The sequence below is a fragment of the Olea europaea genome, chromosome 13 (genome assembly GCF_002742605.1).
Source record: "Olea europaea var. sylvestris chromosome 13, O_europaea_v1, whole genome shotgun sequence".
Lineage (NCBI taxonomy): Eukaryota > Viridiplantae > Streptophyta > Magnoliopsida > Lamiales > Oleaceae > Olea > Olea europaea.
Genome location: NC_036249.1, coordinates 7,903,235 through 7,913,522, shown reverse-complemented (window position 1 = coordinate 7,913,522; position 10,288 = coordinate 7,903,235). Strand labels below are relative to the sequence as shown.

At 31.8% G+C, this 10,288-nt stretch overlaps 1 pseudogene; it reads right to left on the bottom strand.

Moving 5' to 3' along the window:
- Window positions 1-5,297: 5,297 nt before the first annotated feature.
- LOC111408395 lies at window positions 5,298-7,028 on the bottom strand (annotated as a pseudogene).
- Between the last annotated feature and the right edge of the window lie 3,260 nt (window positions 7,029-10,288).

The following is a 10,288-nucleotide window of genomic DNA, read 5'->3' as shown; positions in this document are numbered from 1 at the left end:
TCTCTGCTCAACAAAACAAATTAATTAGTTTGAAATAAACTTATTTACTTATGGGAGGGTGTGAGGCCAAAATCCACATGTTTGGTTCTGTTCATCTACAATTCAATTAGACCAAAAAACAATCGAGATGCTTATATCATGTTTATTATAGTGAATATTTCTCTGAGGTTTGCCATGTAATATCACGTGCGTGATATTAATTTAATGTTAGTAGGGTTAATTTTTGAATTCCTGAAATGGAATAGAACGTGTGCCCTATCAAGCGATATAAACTTTGCTCGGAAAAACTTCTAGAATCCCTTAGGTAATATCCTTCTCTCAAGAGTTATTCGAGAAATGTCCGCTATTGAGTAAATAGTACTATGGATGAATTGTATTCACTTGAATATTTCAAACCGAGGGAAGCTTAGACAAAAATCGACGAAGAGCATAAATTATCCCTAATTGACATAAGATTTAAGAAAAACTCAGCTCAATACTTAAAATGCCCCTAGAAAATAATAGATATTGAAGTGATATAAAAAGATTATGAGTTTTAAAATATGATTCACGACTAATTAATAACGTAGATATGTATATTTTCAAATTTACACACACACACACACACAAATTACATTACATAAATGCAGATTTACTTAATATTTTGATAACTTGTCATTATGTAGGTTTATGAAACACATATTTGTGATGTTTGGATGTGTTGGGGAAAATTCCACTGAATACACAACGAATGCAACGAACACCAAAATAAATAAAAATAAAAATAAAAAAATGTTAAAAAATAAAATAAAATAATAAATTTAATTAATTAAACTTCGTTAGGTAAACCCTCGAAAACAACAAGAGAATTAGAATTCATTGATTAACAAATAATTCATAATACAATATTTTTATCACTTTCACAACTTTTCTTTACACAAAACTAAACCTTAACTTGAAGTTCGTATTTCTTGTTTTCTTCAGTTTTCTCCTCTGCATAAAATCTCTCGCAGGATTCCCCCAAAAACTTTGGTCAAGCATTGCATGTAGGGATATCCACGAGTCGAGCTGAAACTCGAGCCTCGAGCTCTACTTGAATAAAATTAAGGCAGGCTTTTTTCAACAAGAGCCAAGCCGAGCAAAAGCTTGACCAAAAAATCTGGACTCAACCTAAATTTTTGGCTCGAGCCTTATCGAGTCGAGCCGGCTCAATTTTTTTATTTTGTTACTTTTATTTAATTATAAACACAGCTGCCTTTAAAGTCAGCTATGCACTGCCTTTAAAAAGGCAGCATGTATTTAAATTTAAAGGCAGCTACTGCCTCTGTGTTTTTCTTTTTACGGGTTGGCTTGAGCTCGGTCGGACACCCCAAAATGGGCTCGACTCAAGCTTTGAACTGGGCCAGTTCGAACTTTTTTCGGGCCTAGCCGAGGAGCTAAATTGGCATTCCTAACTATGTGTGATGAATTGATCATGATATATATTTATAGCATTGGTACTCGATTTTTTATGGTAGTTTCTTTTTCATACCAAAATTCTATTTTCTTTACCAAATTGCTTTAGAAGTCCTTTTCCCTATATAAAGTCCATTTTCACCCAAAATTAAACATTGAATCAGGACTTAAATTAAATTATTACTTTCACTTCTAATTTAACTTTATTAATTTGATTCAATCCCAACAATTTTCACATTCACTCAAATTTTCTAAATCATGACACATTTTTACTCTCGTACTCAGGGGCGGAGCTAAAATTATTATTCAGTGTGGGCAATTTTTTTTTTTGATGTGTTCGTATCCTTTACATGCTCAAACAATTCTTTCTCGATTGTTGTTTTTATGACAATCATAGCCGTGCTCGTTTTAATTATCTACTTTTATAGTGCCATGATTTAGTTTAGCAGTATCGTGTCACTTCCGTCAACTACTTTCTATAAGTCTTGTCCTTGGAGATAAAACTCAGTAAATTTGTCATGTGGTATAATTTTTTGTTATTGAACTTTTTCATTATGTCTAGGACTTTTAGGTTTTCTATTGAGATTTAATTTACCTCTTTGTAATCAAACAAACTTTATAGAAGCTTTAGAATTTTCCTTAGTATAAGAACCCCAAAAGCTCAAAAATTTGTCTATGATTACTACTCTCTAATATCAAATTGTTAAATTTAAATATTAAAGAAACAATTTAATTAATGAAAATTTGTGAAATATTTTGTTACAAAACACACACTTTCTCATCAAACACCAATACACTTATACACGGCACCTCATTTTCTACATCACTTAGTCCACTTTGCTGCATGCAAGTTCAATCTCTCTCTATCACAACACTCAACCCACTTTCTCTCACTTTATCTGTTTCTCTTCTCACTCTATCAATTCGCTGTAAGACTGCATCCAGTTTCTCTCACACTCCATTTGATTTTGAGATATATATATATATATATATATATATATATATATATCCTGGTGCATATATATACATTCAGCACCTTCAAGGTTCTTCAATGTTGATGATTTACTCACTTACGAACCCCAAAAGCTCAAAAATTTGTCTATGATTGCTACTCTCTAATATCAAATTGTCAAATTTAAATATTAAAGAAACAATTTAATTAATGAAAATTTGTGGAATATTTTGTTACAAAACACATTCTCTCTTATCAAATACCAATACACGGCACCTCATTATCTACATCACTTAGTCCACTTTGCTGCATGCAAGTTCAATCTCTCTCTCTATATCACAACACTCAGCCTACTTTCTCTCACTTTATTTGTTTCTCTTCTCATATATATACATTCAGCACCTTCAAGGTTCTTCAATGTTGATGATTTACTCACTTTTATGAGTTTTTCCTTTCCAATTTGAGGGCATCCAAAACCAAAACTGGAGTCTGAAATGAAATGAGCCAAAGTTCAGTGCGGGCATACCCTTCATAGCTCCGTCCCTGCTCGTACTTGTACCTTTTTATCGCTCGGTGTCACCGTTCCTTGGTCAACGTAGTAGTAATGATCCAAATCAAAGGCTCGTTAAATGCGACTCTGGATTTTTGCATCTTTAAACTTCAATCTTTCATTATTTTTACCATCAGCCACAGGATACATCTTCTTCGACAACGACTAGATCATCACAGCTCTAATTTTTTGCAACTTTGTAGTTATAGCTTTATTTGAAACCGTCTTTCCTATAAGTCTCTACAAATTGCCCAACTTTCTTACCTTTAATTATCGCTAAATTGTTGCCTTTACCAGCAATCAGTAGTATATCAAACAACACTAGGAACATAAATGATAACTCTCTGCCATTGCTATCTATTATTTACTCCACTAATGCAGCTTGTGGAAAAGTTCAACATATTCATTTAAACCTTGATATTAATTAGATGTAAAAGCATCTTCCAATACTTTTAAGCAACCCCTAGAGATAACCATAAGTTCTCAAATATACGCAAAGCTTCCATGAAACTAAGCCTGAGCACCCTGAAGAAGACCGTCTCGTATTTGTGAAGCAACATCTTTCACCACGGTGCCCAACAATATGGGCCTTGGCGCCGCGATGCCAAGGGTGACTGACACAAAACTGTGGCTAGGCGCCACGTCGCCACCTACAGAAAAAACTAGGGCGCACTTTTCGCTGGTTTTTGAGTCTAGACAAAAATCCTACCTTCTGACATGGCAAGGCACCTATAAATACGAATTTTTCAGACTTTTGAAGGGGATGCATACATTGAGAGACAAGAAACACAATTGGAGAATCAAAGAAGGAATTCAAGGGAGAAAACATCAAGAATCTCACTGTGTGGAGCATTGATTGGAAGAGAGAGGATATCTTGGTGCAAGAATTCTAATTTTTCTTCTACATCCTAAATACAAATCCGATGATGTATTCTAACACAATTTGTTTTTTTTCTTCTTTTCTTTTGTTATGAATAGCTATATCAATTGTTAGGGCGAATAATGTAACCAATTGAGATCCTTTATATTTTTTTAATTACGATTCTTGGTTTTTATTGTTCCATGTGTTGATTTTACTATGGAATGAATGCATTAAATTACTTCTTCACTAATTTGATAATTTCGTGAATCTTTTACGAATAGAGATATGAGTTTATGATTTAGACCATGTAGTAAAATTCGGTACATTGATATAAAGAGTGAAGATACTTATACTAATTATTTCGGTCATAATTGAATTCTTAGGACAAAGAACTCGTTTAACTAAGCTAGAATTTGCATAGAGATATGAATCGAGTTAGTTAAGTAGGCCCAATGAAAATTTGAGAGGGCTAAATTAAAGACAAAAACACTACATTAGATTTGAATCTTAATTTAAGATGTAAAGATAACTGATAGATGAAATTATACTGTCCTAATGTCTGTTCATTATTTAATTTCTAAACCAATCTTGTGTGCATCCACTTATTTTCGCGTATGTAGATTGCAACTCAAATCATACAAGTCTTTGTTTGTTTTCATCAAATAGTGGTTAGAAAGAAAGATTAAATTTAGTGCTAAAGTATAGCTCTCGTGAGAACGATAATTTGAATTCTTAGGTCCACTCACTATTGTTACAATTCGTACACTTGCAGAAATAAAATTGACAACAAGAACCATGTCCATGACACCCTTAGTAGTCGTTCTGTTAGAATTGAATGAAGAATATTGAATAGAAGTAATGAAAAATATTGAATAGAAGTCTCTTCATATGTTGTAATTCAAATAACTCAAGTCCCTTCATGTTTTTAACTCTTTTATCAATGAATGGTTCAACTCCTTGATTAATGAGCTAGATTTTCCTCCATTGGTATAAATAAGAGTCTTTCTAGGTTGGAAAATCACAAGTGAAATGCAAGCTTCTTCCTATAAGCAACAATCTTCTTTTCTCACTTTCAAGTTCTTCCTTATGCTTATAATTTCTTTGTGAGATAGAGTATATCACAGCTAGTTTGCAGACAGTTAATGTAGTGCAGCATGAACCGACAACCGATTGTATCCTGAGAATCGAACACCGATCAAAACCTCTTGCACTCTGGCGAGGCGGCGAATTCGATTTAAGGAAACTGTGAATACACAGGCCTTCGGTTTGATTTGATTTTCTAATATTTACCTACAATACCATATTGAACAATTTCATCTAAAAGTTTTGGACTAGGTTGTTCAACAGTTTCAGGCATCACAAGATTTTCTTTTCCAACTGCAACCAACACCAAGGCAAGTCAAAGTAACGCACGTGTTATGCATGAATTGTTGTTTCATACATCACAACTCAAGAAAGCTGTGGCAAAATGAACATATTATGTAGATTGATTCAATAATTCAAAAGGCACAATAATTTGCAGACTTTCTAACATTTATCTCATTCATGGCCTTCTTTACTTGAACATCTGGTTCGATGTCTACGATTAGAGTCTGGACAATTTCAAACCCATAAGCAGACATGACCTGCAAAGAGAACAAGATATTCTGTGAATGTCGGAAGAACATCTACATAGTTGTAGTGGTCAAGATTCTGCTCTGGGCACACAGCACAGCGTTTACTAGTATTGCCGAATTGAATAAAAGTTTTACCTAATCAAGAAGACAAATTACCCTTTCAAGTTCTTCATCCACAGCTTTGGCAATGTCATTCTTCTGTTCAAAAGCAGAATCCACGTCCAATCTTAGCACACTTGCCATGATAACTATATGTATTGACCTAGAGTAAAAACCAAACCTATTGCCCAAGAGTTATATCTAAATTATTGTCATTTAGTAACAACACTACTTATCATATTCATTTGCATTATCAAAACTAGAGGTGTCAAAATGTGCCACCCTATCCCTAGAGCCAGGCCTGAAGCCTATTCGACTGGGCTGTGCCCTCTTTCCTAGCCTTCTTTTGGGGATTGAGGAATAATAATAAGAAAGAGCAATTGAAATGACTAATGCTAGTGTTATACTATTTGTTTCATACATATTATCTTTGATTTTTTTGATTATTTTTTTTCACACTTTCTTGCATGCCGAATACCAGAAAGGAAAAGAACAAAAATTGCGAACCATATCACCAAAAACATATGCTTGGATCTGTGCCTTTGTGTTAGAAAGCTTATAGAATGCATCAGCTGCCTTTTCTGCCAAGACTCGAACTTGATGGATGCAACCACAGTCACAAAGACATTATCCCGATACAGAAAGCCAACTGATTATAACATAATAGAACAAAATTGGCAGAGTATAGTGGTGGCAAGTAGCCATGCAGAAGCAGAGGCAGTTAGAGACATGAATTCTAAGACAACGTTGCTCTATAAAACCTCAAACATAACAAACTATGCTTGGTTTCTACCCTTTTTGAACCCTTATGGTAACCCAAGAGAAGAATATGATGAAAGTCTGAATCAAATAGATTCATACCTGAAGAGGCTGAATATTAAGTTCTTACAAAATCAACCCATAATTTTTTCTAACGTCACCAAATATTCACCCGAAAAATCTCATAACGAAGGTTCTCCCCAAAAAAATTCATTTATAAGTATTTGAGTTAAAAAGGCTGACGAATATCAAGGGAGAAAACACACACTAACGTTGTTTTCGAAGAACAAGCTGAATCATGCTTGGTTGTCAGAGTTTTTTGACATCTTGGGTGATATGATGTCACATGACATTCTATTATTAGACCGTTTAAAAAAAGTCAACACTGTCATCCAATCATATTTTTTTTTCACAACTTAATTTGTCATCTAAGATGTTGAAAACATCGGGAAAAATAGCATTATTCAAGCCGAAATAGTTTGATTTCTCACACTTTAGCAACCATGATTCTAATGTACGCGTATTAAACTAAATTCAAAATAAAAAAATTAGTGTATAAATCACCTTAGTTTTTGTTCTACAGCGAACACCATCAAGTTGTCTGACTCAGAGTGAGAGTGAACCAGTCAACTTGAAGCCGAGACACCTGGGCAAGCAGTGACACCCCGGCTCAAGCACAAAACTAAATCTACCAAACTGTTCCTTTACCGCAACAGCAGATTGATCTACCTTAACACAACAAAGTAATTGACCCATTCTTCATACCTATAAACACAATAAGCTTAAGAACATAAATTGAGACATTTAAAAACTCAATTAAAGAAAAGATTAGTTCTCTATTAGAAAAGGCACACTTTTAACTCGATAATTTTCAAGCAAAGGGCTAAATGACCCATTCTTCACACCTATATTCTTGCAAGATGCCACAAAGAACAATTATATTCGCAACAAATGAAGCTCAAAAACAGTAAAACTAAGAAAATAAGTAAGAAACACATTAAGTTCAAGAAATATTCCCATGTAACATATAAATTAAGTAAGAAAATAAATATGACAACAAATAAATATGTACTAAAATTATCACAATATCATCAATTTAACACAACAAAGTAATTGGTCCATGTGAATATAATTGTTCATTCAAGACACTTAACTTTAATTTATTGCAATTTTGCCATTCATCTTTGATTTTAATGTCAAGATCTTATGCGGCAGTTAATATTATGACGTGTAAACACTTGCATTAGAGTGGAAATAAACATTTAGTCCCTATTTGGTGAAATTTTAATCCAAGTCAAAATCAACAATTAATTTTAACCACACATTTTATAGGATTGACTACTTTTCAACCACACATTTTATCAACTTCTATTAAAATATACTAAAATTTTGATTTTAATCCGCAATCAAACAATGGCTTAATATATTATAATACACAAAAGTCATGTTTGCTACAAGCTATTTTAACTGTTTAACTTTATTAAAAAAATGACTGACGTGGCATATTTTGATTAAAATTATTTATATGTTATGATATTAACATTCAGGTATATTTTTTGTTTATTTTTAGTTGTAGTTAAAAATACTAGAATGGACCTATAGTGCAAAAAATTGAAAAATGAATGACTTGATTATAACAAGTTGAAGTTGAATGAACTTGACAAGATTTTACCAAAAGAGTGACCAAATATATATTGTATCCTTCACACGCACTGCAAATAGACTGAGTGCACGTTTGATATTGATTTTTCATGTTAAAAAATTAAATTTTTGACCGTTATTTCATTATTTTAGCCGTTATTTTTTACTTCTTCTTTCATAGATAGAACTCACTTTTCTCTCTAACAATCAAAAAAATCAATTTTCATAACCACTACCGAACGAGCCCTAAAAAAGATAGACATGGGATGGGAATTCTATAGAACCTATGAGGACCACACGGTTTTACAATTTTATTTTACGAAAAGTAGTACCTATACGACTAATCGCACATTCAATTGTTCAATATGGGAAAAATGAAATAAATGCAGAAATACCAAATCTTTTCCTTTTTGAAATTATCGTGTACTTTCATTGATTGGTAGAGTTGTAAATAAAAATCATCAAATCGAAACCACCTTCCGAAACAATTGGTTTGATGCCACGTGGGCCGTTGAGACAAAGATTTTGAAATAAGTCACATTGTTCTAAAATGAATTGGTCTACATTTTTAAATTTTAATGACGGTTTAAACATAATAAAAATGTATAGTATAAATTTTAATTTTTTTTTTTCAGAAACTAAAATCAATAACTAATTAATTACCGTAATATTATAACACAATTGTTGAGACTTTCTTCCATTTTGTTAGTATTTAAATTTAAAGTTTGATATAAATATGTAGTTTTTAATCACTAATAAATAATGTGTGAAAATATTCATAATCAATGAATGGAGATGATCAGGTGAACATGAAGGAAAAAAAAAATATGACCAAACCACGATTTGAAATTGCAGCAAACCATTAGGTTTAGATTTTGAAAATTTCAAACCATTTTAAAGAGTTTGGTTTATATTTGGATTTTTTTCAAATCGTTTTCGAAAATATCAAAAGCTTATCAAATCGAGCCATTTACATCCTCGATTTTATAGTTTTAAAATTTCTGTCTAGACTAGGGTATTCGATTAAATTATACAGTAATAGGAGCCATTGAAAAGGTATATATATAGTATATGTATGTATATTTATATAAACTAAGAACCCATACTTAGTTTATAAAATAAGCACTGTGCTTAGATGGCACACTACAATAGGTAATGTAATTAATTTTAAAACTAACTATTATCTTTCATCATTTATTGTAGTATGTCACGTCACTTAGTGCTTGTACTTATAAGCTAAACACGGTGCTTAGAAAATCATTAACTTATGTTAAGCACCGATGACATAACACATCATTTAATTGTTGAATCATTAAATATATGAGACATACCGTTACCTTTTTCATCAATTAAATGATGTGCCATGTTATCGGTGCTTAACATAAACTAAGTATTGATACTTAGGAGATTATTTCCGTATAAATTGGAACAGTGAAATTGATGTAGAAATATTATTAAAAGGTTTCATTGATTGGTTTTGTTTGCTTTTAAATTTCTGTCCTGAATATTGTTTTAAATTCTATAACAAGAGCCATCAGAAAAAGGATTGAACGTAAAAAATGATTTGTTAAATTTTCGCTACTATTTTTGAATGTATAGAAAACGTAAAAGAAAAAAAAAATGTATAGCTGGAATTTTCATTAATCAGACCGACTCTTCCTACTTGTCGAGTTGGACGACTTGGTCGAGATAACCTCAAATTATCTTTGACAAGGACACAATAAACATATTCAATTTGTTAGCCAGAAGACCATTTTTTACCAAAAAAGTTGTTATTCTTCATCTTAGATTTTAAAATAAGATCTTTTGAAAACTCACCTAAGGCCTCTCCACAATTCAACATGATGTGAGTCAGTGGCAAGATTATTTGTCTATTATTGTATAACTCAAAAAGATAAGCCAAAAAAAAAAAAAGTAAAAAAAAAATAATAAATAAATAATAATTTAGATGTCTTAACTTTAGTATAATAAAAAAATTGTAAAATAAATATTCATTTAGTTAATTTTCCAGGATTTAAAATTATCTAAGTCCATAGTTTCTCCTTTCTTATTTTTAGTTTTCGCTCAAATAATGTTCATTAGTTATAGAGGCAATTTAGAAGGGACTAAATGTAAAAAATGTGATATTCTACTTTCGAGTTTTTGTATATATAGAAACATATAGAATGAGAAAAACCAAAAAGAAAGAAAGAAAGAAAGAAAAAGACAATATACACCCATAGATTTCACATTAATTAACCAACTCGTCCAGCTTGTCGAGTCGAGCCGAGCAGTCTTTACCAAGATTTCAAATTGTCTAGTTTTTGATAGTGGGTTGAGATTTTTTATTCTTATATTCACTCAATAGATCTTTATTTAATTTTCTAAAGATTTTC